We start from the raw sequence: 14,646 nt of genomic DNA, 5'->3' as shown, positions 1-14,646 counted from the left end.
CCAGGGAGACATACAGAAGATTTCAGAGAGGGAAATATCTACCAATGGCTGATGTTTTCAAAAGCATATGGCATTTTTAGAGGCCAACATGAAAATAACAATTTTCAGAAGTCCACGTCTCCGTTTCCTGTTTCCAGACCAGCAGCAGATATTTCTAGTTGTCGGACCAGGCCTCAGGGATAACAGTAGTACTTCAAATGATAGAGGCTCGCATGGTCCTTTCTGTCGACCTTCTGTCTAGGCTGGACTGTTTCCTTCATTTGCACTGGAAGAACCTGCATGGGAAACTAAGTGGCATGTTCCAGGCTTAGTACGATGTTTCTCCCTATGGTGGATAAGATTAAACTTTTATAAACTTTATTTTATTTGTGTTACAGCGCTCCACTGAATTCATACTTTCTGTGTATGTGTGACCCTGAACTTCTGGTCCTTCTGCTACCCCAGCCAGAGAGCCAGGAATACTGCCTTGCACTCCAATTCCCAGCTTATGCAGTTTATGCAGGGATCATGCATGGCAGGTGAGCATTCAAGCAACTGATCAGAATTTCTTTAAGTGAATTAACAGACTTGCTATAATTTGCAAAAAGAAATGGCAGCAAAAAGAAGGAAGAGTTAATATTACCAATTAAGTAGAGATGTAAACTAGTGGTAAATCCCTAATTTAGAAGTCTGTTTTTCAGATTAAATCTTCTAAGCTCTGAGCCCCCGTGAAGGAAGAGTAATGTCCAGACATGCCACCTCCTCTTCTTCTGGGAGGGGCTCTGCATTGATTCTATAATTGATGTTACTTGCCCCTCCCCCTCAGTTAAGGAAGTCGGCATCTGCCACCTATACAACATATAAAATAAAAGTCAAAGATCATACATGTCCAGGCTGGACAAGGACAAGGCTGAAGAATGCTTTTGGATAAATTGACAAAGATCATTTGGCTCTAGAAAACAAAACAACCCCGGCAGCTTCAACAGTCAACAGTCACAAAACCATACAGCTATTTTCAAGATACAGACTATTTTCAAGATTGCCATTTCCTCGCAGAAAGAAGATAAAGTAAAACGAAATATGAAGATCGAATGCCCACAGAGCACTTGTACCCAAAACAAACGGACCCTCAAGATTTCAATGAGGAAAAACAGTACCTTATAAGTAATTGGTCTTGTCTACACACAGCTGGTCCCAGAGTCGACTCGTTTAACTGTCTACTGCCTTCACTTTAAAGTTTTCTCTTGGCAAGAAAGTACAGAGCTCGTCTGGAAAATATTGTTTGGACACAAACCGTTCCTTTCAAAGCACTGGTAGCTATATTTAAGCTTTCTTATAGACAGGGCTATAAACTCTTCCTGCAGCTAATTTTCTTCCTCCTCCTTCCCCTCAGACTTAGTCAGTATCCTCCCATCCCATATATTGAAGAAAGAGACAGAGAAAGAGAAACGGTTGGGGGGAGGACTTCTGCAAGGAAATATACCTTAAATAATGTAGTATTTGAGCAGTTGGAAAAACAGCAGAGCATAAAGAACATGAGTGAACTATAGCTCACCAGCACCCTGAAGCCCAGTGTTTTTCTTGTTCTGCTAATAAGGAAACAGAGAAAGCAGAAAGTTTGGATTGAATGCTGTCAGGCAGCTCGGTTGTCCGTGGCTCCAGTAATGGCTAAGGTTTCAAAACTACCAGTTCAGAGATTGCACATTCTGGGCACCTGTGAAGAAATGACCTTGTTTTCTTCTGCATCATTATAAACCATACCTTGAAAGGCATTGGTGGGAACAGGAAGACAATTAAGATTGAGAGCCATCTGTCTCAGAGACAGCATTTCTCTTAGCTTCAAAACCCTGAATATTCAAAGTCCCCCCCCCAAATTTCTGCTCTCTTTGTATACATAGGGAATTATGTTTTTGCAAGAAAGTTTTATGATCCATAATCTTCCTTTTGCATGGTTGTTATTACCTTTAGCCCCACAGAGCCCACTCCAGAGAGGATCCTCAGAGGAGAGGGCTTAGATTTCATCTGTGACCCTTCTGCTGAGCATCACAGAGAGAGATACAGTTCTTATGGCTCCCAAACTAGAAACATCGTGACTCTTTTTGTAGGTTCTATGTGTGTGCATGTCTGTGATGTGTGCACAGGTCCATGTGTACATGTTGTCTGTATGGAGGGCAGAGGGCAACATGGTCTTGAGACAGCATCTGGCTTAGAGCTTTCTGACATGAACCGATGAACTCCAGGGATAAATTTGTCTCTGCCTCCCCAATGCTGGGGTTACAGGCTCAGGCACAATGCCAGGCCTTTAAATTGTGGCTTCTGGAGATGGAGAACAGACCCTCCTGTTTACAAGGCAAGGCCCTACCTGCTGGAGATAGTGTCCCACCCCAACAGGCTGACTCTTCAACCTGCAGTTTTTCCAGACGTTTCTCACCATACACGCACATTTGTTTCATCATTTGTGATTTGTGTATGCAGTACACGTGTGTACACTTGTGGGAACAAACACTCAGAAAGAAGAAGTTGAAGTCTGGTGTTTTTCTTTCTTGACTACATACATCTTTGCTTATTGTTTTAAGTCCTTCTAGTTCACTGAACTGGAAGCTCACTGGTTGGCTAGGCCACCTGACCAATGAACTCTGTGGGTTGATATTTCTTTGCTTCCTGAAGTTCCAGGATTACAGATATGTGATCAAGGGTCATACTTTTATAAGGGCTCTAGGTGCTCAGACTTGAGTCTCTGTGCTTGTGTGATAATGGGGACATTGCCAACTGAGGCCACCTCTCCAGCCTCACACTTATTCATGGTAGTCATCACTATGACTTTGTATGTGTGATGCTGGGATAAATACCAGGATGTCACACAAGCTAAGCAAGTACTCTACAGTTAAGCTACACCACAGACCCATTGTTTTAACACAGGGTTTTGCCATGTAGACCAAAGTCATGGCAATCCACTTTCCTCAGATCCTGGGTGCTAAGATTATAAGTGGGTGACATCTTGCCCAGATCCATTAGTTTTGTTAAATAACACACAGACAATTGATGTAATAATTATATTAGGAATCTTTCCTGTAACATTTCCTAATAATATATAAAGAATTTATTTTCCTCAAATTGAAAGTGTAATATTCTTACAATAGTTTTAAAACTACTCTCAGTATTATATCCATTAAAATTTATTTGACAAATATTTATTGGATATTCATGAAGCCATAATACTCTTTTGATGTAGAATGGAATAACACTGACAAACAATGGCTTCTTTGAAAAATAAGTAATTTTCAATGAAAATCAAAAGGTCTGCATGGAACATGAGATCAATTCTCTATACCAATTTTTAAATTCACTTTTACACTTCAAATGTGTTCCCTTTACACACTAACACTGAATTGTACAAAAGTCCAACAACCCCCTACCCTTTTTGAGATAACCCAAAATACAAAAGGGGCCCTTTTGAAATCAGCTTAGTTATCATTATTTTTCCATCTGATTCTGCTCTGAAACATAACAGCAAACTTTATCTGGCACCCTGAAATTCACAGATGACTGGTACTGGCTAGGGTGGTCCTTGTTTCTCCCCCCGGTGCTGGGGAAGCAGAGGCAGGAAGATCCTGAGTTTGAAGATAAGGAAACCATCTCAAGAAACTAAGAAACAAAAAGAGAGACAAACAAATGCCCAGGGAACTTTGGGCCATCTTTAAACTGGCACCTTTTCTTTCCCCCTCTTTTTTTGGCCTTGGACTTGTTACATAGGTCACATTAGCTTCATACTTAGAGCAGACCCCCTGCCTCTGCTTTCCAAGCATGAGGATTAGAGGTATATGTCAACAACTTGGCAACTAATGCTCATTTCCTAAACAATGAAAATCACTCTTTGGTTTTATGATTTCCACTTACTTTCAAGTCATCTGTTGTTGCATCAGATTTGGACAGAAAATTATGCCTGTATGAACAATAACTATAAAAGTGTAATGCTTCAATGATGATTAAAATTTTTGGAAAATAGTTTTCAAAGTGAGAAATGAATGACTATGTTAGCAATTCTCTATCCTTGAAATATAAGAAATCGAGATTTAAACCATGAACCATGAGAAAGAAATCTTGGAAAAATACACTGCATGATTTTTTTTTTTTGATGCAGTGGGAGAATTTCATTCTCCTTTCCTAATTCCTGATTATGTCTAATTAAGAACTATGCAGGGTGACTTTCTAAGGCGGGACTAGCTAGGAGGCATAGGCCTCAGAAGTGGCAGGGCAGCTGGGATAGGCTCCTTTCTATCTCTGTCTCCACCTAGGAGAGACTGTGGATCCACAACCCTCTCTGCCCCTTTCCAGCCAGTGGAGAACTTGTCTCCAGGGAGTGCTCTGACCCAGGGACTCATGTCAGATCACCATTTTCTCTGCTGTGACTTTCTAAGGTGGGACCAGCCAGGAGGCACAGGCCTCAGAAGTGACAGGGCAGCCGGGACAGGATGCTTTCTACCTCAGTCTACACCTAGGAGGAACAGGGAATCCACAGCCCTCTGTGCACTTTCCTGCAAGCAGAGAGCTTGTTCCAGGGAGTACTCTGAACCCAGGAATCAGGAGGGACTGCTGAAACACAGCCCTCTGTGCACAGGTCTTACCAGAGGAGAACTGATCTCCCAGAAGTGCTGACACAGGCTTACAGACCCAAGGAACAAGCTCCAGCCAGAGACAGCAAGAACATCTAACACCAAAGATCAACAGATGGTGAAAAGCAAATGCAAGAATCTTACCAAGAGAAACCAACACTACTTGGCTTCATCAGAACCTAGTACTCCCACAATAGCAAGTACTGGATACCTTACTGGACACTAGAAAAGCAAGATTTGGATCTAAAATAATATCTAATAATGGTGATAAAGGAATTTAAGAAGGACATAAATAATTCCTGTAATAAAATACAGGGGAACATAGGTAAACAGGTACAATCCCTTAAAGTGGAAACACAAAAATCCCTAAAGAATTATAGGGAAGCACAATTAAACAGGTAAAGGAATTGAACAAAACCATCTAGGACCTAAAAATGAAAGTAGAAACTATTAAGAAATCACAAAGAGAGACAACTCTGAAGATAGAAAACCTAGGAAAGAAGTCAGGAACCATAGATATAAACATCACCAACAGAATACAAGAGATAGAAGAGAGAATCTCGGGTGCAGAAGATACCATAGAAAACATTGACACAACAGTCAAAGAAAACACAAAATGCAAAAAGTTCCTAACCCAAAACATCCAGGAAATCCAGGACACAATAAGAAGACCAAACCTAAGGATAATAGGTATAGAAGAGAGTGAAGACTTCCAACTTAAAGGGTTAATAAGTATCTTCAACAAAGTTATAGAATAAAACTGTCCTAACCTAAAGAAAGAGATGCCCACGAACATACAAGAAGCCTATAGAACATCAAATAGACTGGATCAGAAAAGAAATTCCTCCCATCACATAATAGTCAAAACACCAAATGCACAAAACAAAGAAAGAATATTAAAAGCAGTGAGGGAAAAAGATCAAGTAACATATGAAGGCAAACTTATCAGAATTACACCAGATTTCTCACCAGAGATTATGAAAGCCAGAAGATCCTGGGTTGATGTCATACAGACCCAAGAGAACACAAATGCCAGCCCAGGCTACTATACCCAGCAAAACTCTCAATTACCATAGATGGAGAAACCAAATTATTCCATGACAAAACAAAATCTACACAATATCTTTCCACAAATCCAGCCCTTCAAAGGATAGTAAATGAAAACCTCCAACACAAGGAGGGGAACTACATCTTTGAAAAAGCAAGAAAGTAATCTTCCAACAAAACTAAAAGAAGATAGCCACATGAACAGAATTCCAACTCTAACAACAAAAATAAAAGGAAGCAACAATTACTTTTCGTTAAATTCTATTAATATCAATGGACTTAATTCCCCAATAAAAAGACATAGTCTATCAGACTGGGTACATAAAAAGGACCCAAAATTCTGTTGCATACAGGAAACCCACCTCAGTGACAAAGACAGACACTACCTCAGAATAAAGGCAGGAAAACAATTTTTCCAAGCAAATGGTCCAAAGAAAAAGCTGGAGTAGTCATTCTAATGTCAAATAAAATGGACTTTAAACCTAAAGTGATCAAAAAAGATAATGAGACAAACTTCATACTCATCAAAGATATGATCTAACAAGATGAATTCTCAATTCTGAACCTCTATGCTCCAAATAGAAGGGGCATCTACATTCATAAAAGAAACTTTACTAAAGCTCAAAGCATACATTGTATACCATACACAATAATAGTGGGAGATTTCAACACCCTACTCTCTCCAATGGACAGATCCTGGAAACAGAAACTAAACAAAGACAGAGTGAAGCTAATAGAAGTTATGAAGCAGATGGATTTAACAGATATCTATAGAACATTTTATCATAAGACAAAAGGATATACCTTCTTCTCAGAGCCTCACAGTACCTTCTCCAAAATTGACCATATAACTGGTCATAAATCAGGCCTCAACAGATACAAGAAGATTGAAATAATTTCTTGCATCGTATCAGATCACCATGGACTAAGGCTGCTCCTCAATAACAACATAAACAATAGAATGCCCACATACACGTGGAAGTTCAACAACACTCTACTCAATGATAACTTGGTCAAGGAAGAAATAAAGAAAGAAATTAAAGACTTTCTAGAGTTTAATGAAAATGAAGACACAACATATCCAAACTTATGGGACTCAGTGAAAGCAGTCCTTAGAAGAAAACTCATAGCTTTAAGTGCCTCCAAAAGAAACTGGAGAGAGCATACACTAGCAATTTGACAGGAAATCTGAAAGCTCTAGAACAAAAAGAAGTAAATTCACCCAAGAGGAGTCGAAGGCAGAAAATAATCAAACTCAGGGCTGAAATCAACCAAATGGAAACAAAAGCACCTATACAAAAAGCACCAGGAGCTGGTTCTTTGAGAAAATCAACAAAATAAGTAAACCCTTAGCCAGAATAAGTAGAGGGCACAAAGACAGTATCCTAATTAACAAGATCAGAAATGAAAAGGGAGACATAGCAACAGACATTGAAGAAATCCAAAAAATCAAGATATCCTAATACAAAAGCTTATACTCAACAAAACTGGAAAACCTGCATGAAATGGACAATTTTCTAGACAGATACTAGGTACCAAAGTTAAATCAGATCAGATAAATGATCTAAACAGTCTCATATGTGGTAATGAAATACAAACAGCAATTAATAGTCTCCCAACCAAAAAAAGCCCAGGACCAGATGGGTTTAGTGTAGAGTTTTATCAGACCTTCAAAGAGGACCTAATACCAATATTCCTCAAACTATTCCACAAAATAGAAACAGGAGGTACTCTACCCAATTCATTCTATGAAGCCACAACTACTCTGATACCTAAACCAAACAAAGACCTAACGAAGAAAGAAAACGTCAGACCAATTTCCCTTATGAATATTGATGCAAAAATACTCAATAAAATTCTTTCAAACTGAATCCAAGAACACATCAAAATGATCATCCATCATGATCAAGTAGGCTTCATATCAGGGATGCAGGGATGGTTCAATATATGGAAATCCGTCAACATAATTCACTATATAAACAAACTCAAAGAAAAGAACCATATGATCATCTCATTAGATGCTGAGAAAGCATTTGACAAAACCCAACACCCCTACATGATAAAAGTCTTGGAAAGATCAGAAATTCAAGGCCAATACTTGAACATAGTAAAAGCAATATACAGCAAACTGATGGCCAACATCAAACTAAATTGAGAGAAACTTGAAGCAATCCCACAAAAATCAGGGACTAGACAAGGCTGACAACTCTCTCCTTACCTATTCAATATAGTACTTGAAGTCCTAGCCAGAGCAATTAGAAAACAAAAGGAGATCAAAGGGATACAAATTGGAAAGGAAGAAGACAAATTATCACTATTTGCTGATGATATGATAGTATACTTAAGTGACCCCAAAAATTCCACCAGAGAGCTCCTAAACCTGATAAACAACTTCAGCAAAGTAGCTGGATATAAAATTAACTCAAGCAAATCAGAGGCCTTCCTATACACAAAGGACAAAAAGGCAGAGAAAGAAATTAGGGAAACAACACCCTTCACAATAGTAGCAAATAATATAAAATACCTCGGTGTAACTCTAACTAAGCAAGTAAAAGATTTGTTTGTCAAGAAGTTCAAGTCTCTGAAGAAGGAAATCGAAGAAGATCTCAGAAGATGGAAAGATCTCCCATGCTCGTGGATTGGCAGGATTAATATAGAAAAAAATGGCCATCTTGCCGAAAGCACTCTACAGATTCAATGCAATCCCCATCAAAATTCCAATTCAATTCTTCACAGACTTAGAAAGAGCAATTTGCAAATTCATCTGGAATAACAAAAAACCTAGGATAGCGAAAACTATTCTCAACAATAAAAGAATCTCTGGTGGAATCACCATTGTGAGTCTTAAGCTGTACTACAGAGCAATTGTGACAAAAACTGCATGGTATTGGTACAGTGACAGGCAGGTGGATCAATAGAATAGAATTGAAGACCCAGAAATGAACCCACAAACCTATGGCCACTAAACTTTGACAAAGGAGCTAAAACCATCCAATGGGGGAAAAAAACCCAGCATTTTCAATAAATGGTGCTGGCTCAACTGACAGTTAGCATGCAGAAGAATGCTAATCTATCCATTCCTATGTCCTTGTACAACGCTCAAGTCCAAGTGGATCAAGGACCTCAACACAAAACCAGATACACTGAAACTAATAGAAAAGAAAGTAGGGAAGAGCCTTGAACACATGGGCAGAGAGGAAATTTTCCTTAACAGAATACCAATAGCTTATGGTCTAAGATCAAGTATTGACAAATGGGACCTCATAAAATTACAAAGCTTCTGTAAGGCAAAGGACTCTGTCAATAGGACAAAAAGGCAACCAACAGATTGGGAAAAGATCTTTACCAATCCTATATCTGATAGAGGGCTAATATCCAATGTATACAAAGAACTCAAAAAATTAGACTCCAGAGAACCAAATGACAATATTAAAATATGGGGTACAGAGTTAAACAAAGAATTCTCAACTGATGAATATCGAGTAGCTGAGACGCACCTAAAGAAATGTTCAACATCTTTAGCCATCAGGGAAATGTAAATCAAAACAACCTGAGATTCCACCTCACACCAGTCAGAATGGCTAGGATAAAAATCTCAGGTGACAGCAGATGTTGGCGAGTTTGTGGAGAAAGAGGAACACTCCTTCATTGCTGGTGGGATTGCAAGCTGGTACAACCACTCTGGAAATCAGTTTGGCGGTTCCTCTGGAAATTGGGCATAGTTCTACCAGAGGACCAAGCTATACCACTCCTGAGCATATACCCAGAAGATGCTCCAACATGTAATAAGGACACATGCTCCACTATGTTCATAGCAGCCTTATTTATAATAGCCAGAAACTGGAAACAACCCAGATGTCCCTCAACAGAGGAATGGATGCAGAAAATGTGGTACATGTACACAATGGAGTGCTACTCTGCTATTAAAAACAATGAATTTATGAACTTCTTGGGGAAATGGATGGATCTGGAGAATATCAACCTGAGTGAGGTAACCCAATCACAAAATAACACTCATGGTATACATTCTCTGATAAGTGTTTATTAGCCCAGAAGATCAGAATACACAAAATACAATCCACAAATGACAAGAAACTTAAGAAGGAAGACCAAAGTGGTGATACTTTGTTACTTCTTTTTCTTTTTTAATTTTTATTTTTTTTTATTTTTGGTTTTTCGAGATAGGGTTTCTCTGTGTAGTCCTGTTCTACCCTGGACTCACTCTGTAGACCAGGCTGGCCTTGAACTCAGAAATCTGCCTGCCTCTGCCTCCCAAGTGCTGGGACTAAAGGCGTGTGCCAGTACCGCCCGGCTCGTTCCTTCTTAAAAGGGGGAACAACATACCCATGGAAGGAGTTGCAGAGACAAAGTGTCTAGCAGAGACTAAAGGAAATACAATCCAGAGACTGTTCTACCTGGGAATTCTTTCCATATTCAATCATCAAATCCAGACACTATTGTGGATGCCAGCAAATGCTGGCTGACAGGAGCCGGATATAGCTGTCTCCTGAGAGGCTCTGACAGTACCCGACTAATACAGAAGTAGAGGCTCACAGCTATCCATTGGACTGAGCATAGGGTCCCCAATGAAGGAGCTAGAGAAAGGACCAAGGAGCTGAAGGGTTTGCAGCCCCTAGGATGAACAACAATATGAACTAACTAGTACCCTCAGATTTCCCAGGGACTAAACCACCAACCAAAGAGTATACATGTTGGGACTAATGGCTCCAGTATCATATGTATAGCAGAGGATGGCCTAGTCAGTCATCAATGAGAGGAGAGGCCCTTGGTCCTGTGAAGGTTCTATGCCCCAGTATAGGGGAATGTCAGGGCCAGGAAGCAGAAGAGAGAGGGTTGGTGAGCAGGGGGAGGGTGGAGGGAACAGGGTTTTATTTTATTTTATTTTATTCTTTTTTTTGGAGGGGAAATTGGAAAAGGAGATATCATATGACATGTAAATAAAGAAAATATCTAATAAAAAAAAGAGCTATGCAAAGGTAAATTCCAAATATATTACTACATGAATACAGACCAAGTAAGAAACACACACACACACGCACACACACACACACACACACACACACACACACACACACACACACACACATCTTTTGTTTGTATTTTCCAAGCTTTGCTTGTCATGTCGACAGCTACCTTATGTCTGATCGAAGCAGCTGAAGGAGAAAGGAGTCAAACTTTGTGAGGGAAGTATATTGTAAGGTGACTTTTAGACTTTGGTGGAATGAGGCCAAGTGAGTCAGGTGTTTCACACAGGGACAGAAGGAACTATGAAGAGAGGCTTGCACAGCAAGCCAGTTAGAGATGGAGTAGGCTGAGCTGCAGATGATGTAATAATAGATTATACTGAATCCAAGAGCCAGGAGCTCTCCAAGTAGGTTAAAGCAAGATGCTCAAGGACCAGTTTTTGGTGACCAGAACAAGCAACAAGAAATTGGCTTTCAAGCCAACTTTTCACTCATGTCATGGGAAGGGAACATGGGCTGTCCACATGATTCTATACTATCTGAAATAGCACAGGCCTCACCACTGACTTAGGAGATGTTTTTGGGCCTCTGTATTAGGTCTCTGACTTACTCCAGTCTGTCCTAGGAGAGTTCCTGCTCTTTGAAGTCCAGACACATGGTGCTGACTCTGCCAGGTTCTTGCTGCAGAGGTGAGCCCTGGGGCAGGCTGTGTGCACAGGCAGAGCAGTGGACTCACCTACTCTTCTCTCAGCTATTGGGTTTACAGGGACACTATATGGAAGTGTATGTTTTGTGCTGCAGAGCTCTCAGCTGATGGCAAAGAAGGCCTTAAGAGTAACAGCTCCTAGGTCACACCAATCTAGGCTTGGGGGAGATCTTGTCCATGGGGCCTCCCACACATTAGACTGGTGCATAGAATACCTCAAGCCTCAGACTCCTCTGGTGAGGTCACACTTAAGCTTTCTCTCTTCTGTCATCCCCCTCACCATCCATCTTGCCACCTCGGAGGACACACTGACCCTCTGGAACTGTCAGTGGTTTCTAATCTTTCCCTTCCCTGATCCCTGGCATTCCACCCTCCTCTGCCTCATTCCTTCCAGTGTTTCAGTCAATCTCTCATCTCAGGCTAGCCAGTGATTCCCATAATGCCTCCGATGTCTCTGCTTTGCTCCTTCAGTGCTTCTGAGCATACCACACTTCATGGACTCATGAGGGATTTAGCATCTGCTCGTCTTTCTGAATTTCACAACCTTCTGCTCCATGTTTCTGGAATATTCCTCTCTCATGTTTCTCAGACCTTTTCACTGGTCAGGATTGGTCTTGTGCATGACCTCCTCAGTGAAAAATGGCTGCTGTAGCTAACATCCACCTCGTATGTTTCTATAGCTTACTTATTTTTTCCATGGCATTGCCATTCTTTCGTGCTGTTTGAACACACTCATTAATTTGAGAACTATTGCTTTTCAGAAATGAGTTCAGAACTGTATTGGAATAGATCAATAAAAGCAGATCTGTTTTAAAAGTCACATTGCCAGTGTTGAGAACAGTATAATATAAAACAGACATTTGGAAAGTGTTTCTTTAATTCATTAGTGACATGACTTTCTTGGGTTCCTACTCTTCCGATAGCAGATACCCAAGTGCATGAAGTATGGAATAATCCACACAACCCATTGAACATCCAGTGGCTTAGCCATGAGGAGTCATGAGAGGTAAAGGTAGAGTCCCACAGGGCTCTAGAAAATCGCCCTCTCTAAACTCTACAAACCATCCCTAACCTCTTGAACTTGAGCCAAACCAGATAACATCCTAGCCTTGCCAGAATATCCTCTATCAATACCCAGCATACATCTAACTAGATGAATGACTGTATTTTCTAGGATGTCTTCAAGCTCTAGGATATCCCCCATGATTCACCTGAGCTCTACAGCAGGTCCTGATACTGAATCAGAAGGCAGCCTGGGAACTGTTCTATCCTGCCCAGGTGGTTTCAACATGCTACTGTTACCTGGCAACGCTTCAGGAGCAAAAGCAAAGTTCTTGCTTTTGAGCCATGTGTGTTCTAAGTGAAAAGGGAGGAGATGCTGGAGCAGTGAGCTCACAGGTCATTTAATCTCCCGTCTCAACTTGGATCCACATGGATTCCAAGCTTTCTGGTGAGCTGTAAATTACGTTTCCTTTCCAGTCTCCTGTCCCATGGCTTCCTAATTAACTCTTGTAGTGAGTCAGCTCCACTGGGTTCTGGGTCTCAGGTTCACTGTGGGATGATGTCACTGGCTCTGAGGACCTGGACCTAGTCCCATAAGCAAGGTGGTTGTGAGGACGACTCTTTGCTGTGGGAAAATTACTTTCCCCGTGCACTGAGCCTCCTCCCAGAGGCCTCAGCGAGAGGAAATGGCTTCCCTCACATCTGATAACACTCAGGAAAATAACTTCATTTACTGTATAAAAACATTGTGTGTCCTTTTAGTGTGGCTTTCACTGTGCATTACTATACATTTACAAATGGCATATATTTGTTCAGTGATTCAAAATACATTTATTGATTATCTCCTTGGACAAAAACTTGAACAGATTTTGAAGTTAACAATTTTTCTTTCATATTTCATAACTAATCTTATTTTCCTCTGTTAAGATGACTGTGCAAGTTCCTACTTTCTTTCCTGGAATGCACTGATCTCAAATTTAAGGAGCCTGTAAAAAGTCCCCTGTGCTGATGCCCCAGTGTAGGGGAATGCCAGGATAGGGAAGCAGGGAAGCAGGGGTGGGGTGGGAATAGGGGGTTTTTGGAGGGGAAACAAGGAAAGGGGATAACATTTGAAATGTAAATAAAGAAAATACCTAATTTTAAAATATACATATACATATATATACATATGTATATGTATATATATATATATATATATATATATATATATATATATATATATAGAGAGAGAGAGAGAGAGAGAGAATAAATACATCAGTAAAAAGAAAGTCTCCTGTGCATGCCTGTGTGTGAGCATGTATGTATGGTATGCTTGAGTATGTGTGCATATGCGTGCATTCTGTCAGTGTGTGTGCGGGCATGTATGTATTTGAACATGTGGATATGTGAGTGTGTGTGCATGTGTGTGAGCATATGTGTCTATGAGTATGTATGTCTGCATGTGAGCATTTGTGTGCATGTATGTGCATGCATGTGAGTGTATGTGAAAGTGTGTGTACACATGTGTGTGAATGTGGGTATGTGTGCGTAAGTGTATATGTGTTTATGTGAGTGTGTGCATGTGTGTGAGAGTGTATATGTATGTGTTTCTGAGTGTGTGCAAGTGTATGTGTGAGTGTGTGAGTATGCATGCACATGTGTGTGTGTTTCTGAGTGTGTATGAGTGTGTGCTTGTGTGTGAGTATGTGCATGAGTATGTGTGATCATGTGTGTATGGATGTGTGATTGTGAGTCTGTGTTCACTCAGAGTTCCTTCTAAAACTGTAGAGATGGGAACAGTCTGTAGACTGAAAGGGAGAGAACCAGTGTTAAAGAGGACATATATGTGGCGTGAAACAAAATTGGAAGTAGCCAGAGAAAGCTTCCGTGAGGGATGAAATGACAGAGCACTCTGAATGTAGGGGAGGATTAAAATTCCAGGCAGGGTGTGGGGCACACTCAGGTCACTTTAAGTAGTTCCATAAAACTGAAATATGAGATAAATGATATAATAAAGCATACAATGTGAAAATGGACAAAAGCTACTGTGGTTGATTTTTTTTTTTTTTACCTTCCTGTCTATTTATTATATAATTTATTTATTTGACAGAGTCTTATGTAGGCCAGGCTAGCCTCAAAATAGCTCAAAGGCACTTGTGACTTTACCTGCCAAGGGCTGAGGTTACAGATGTGCTATGCTGGGGTTAAGTCCAGGGTGTCATGGGTGCTGGACAGGTGCTTCAGCCTCTCCCTGCATCCCCAGCGCCCACTTCCCCCAAAGCCAGTGATAGTCTTATTCTTTTTCTTTTTTTTTTTTTCTTGGTTTTTTTTTTGA

The 14,646-nt window shown here is 40.4% G+C and overlaps 1 protein-coding gene across 4 annotated transcripts in view; it reads right to left on the bottom strand.

The window, feature by feature from the left end:
- Arhgap24 (Rho GTPase activating protein 24) overlaps positions 1-14,646 on the bottom strand; it is a 713,998-nt gene that overhangs the window by 175,168 nt on the left and 524,184 nt on the right. The window contains exon 1 of one of the 4 annotated variants that reach the window (XM_031337014.1): positions 1,137-1,544. The exons of the other annotated variants lie outside the window; for them this stretch is intronic. The gene's annotated coding sequence lies outside the window, so the exon portion shown is untranslated. Of the gene's footprint in view, positions 1-1,136; positions 1,545-14,646 lie in introns of those variants that run through there. 4 annotated transcript variants of the gene reach the window in all.

The sequence above is a fragment of the Mastomys coucha genome, unplaced genomic scaffold (assembly GCF_008632895.1).
Source record: "Mastomys coucha isolate ucsf_1 unplaced genomic scaffold, UCSF_Mcou_1 pScaffold22, whole genome shotgun sequence".
Classification (NCBI taxonomy): Eukaryota; Metazoa; Chordata; class Mammalia; order Rodentia; family Muridae; genus Mastomys; species Mastomys coucha.
Note: the sequence above shows the minus strand (reverse complement) of the source record. Positions and strands in the feature narration are given on the sequence as shown.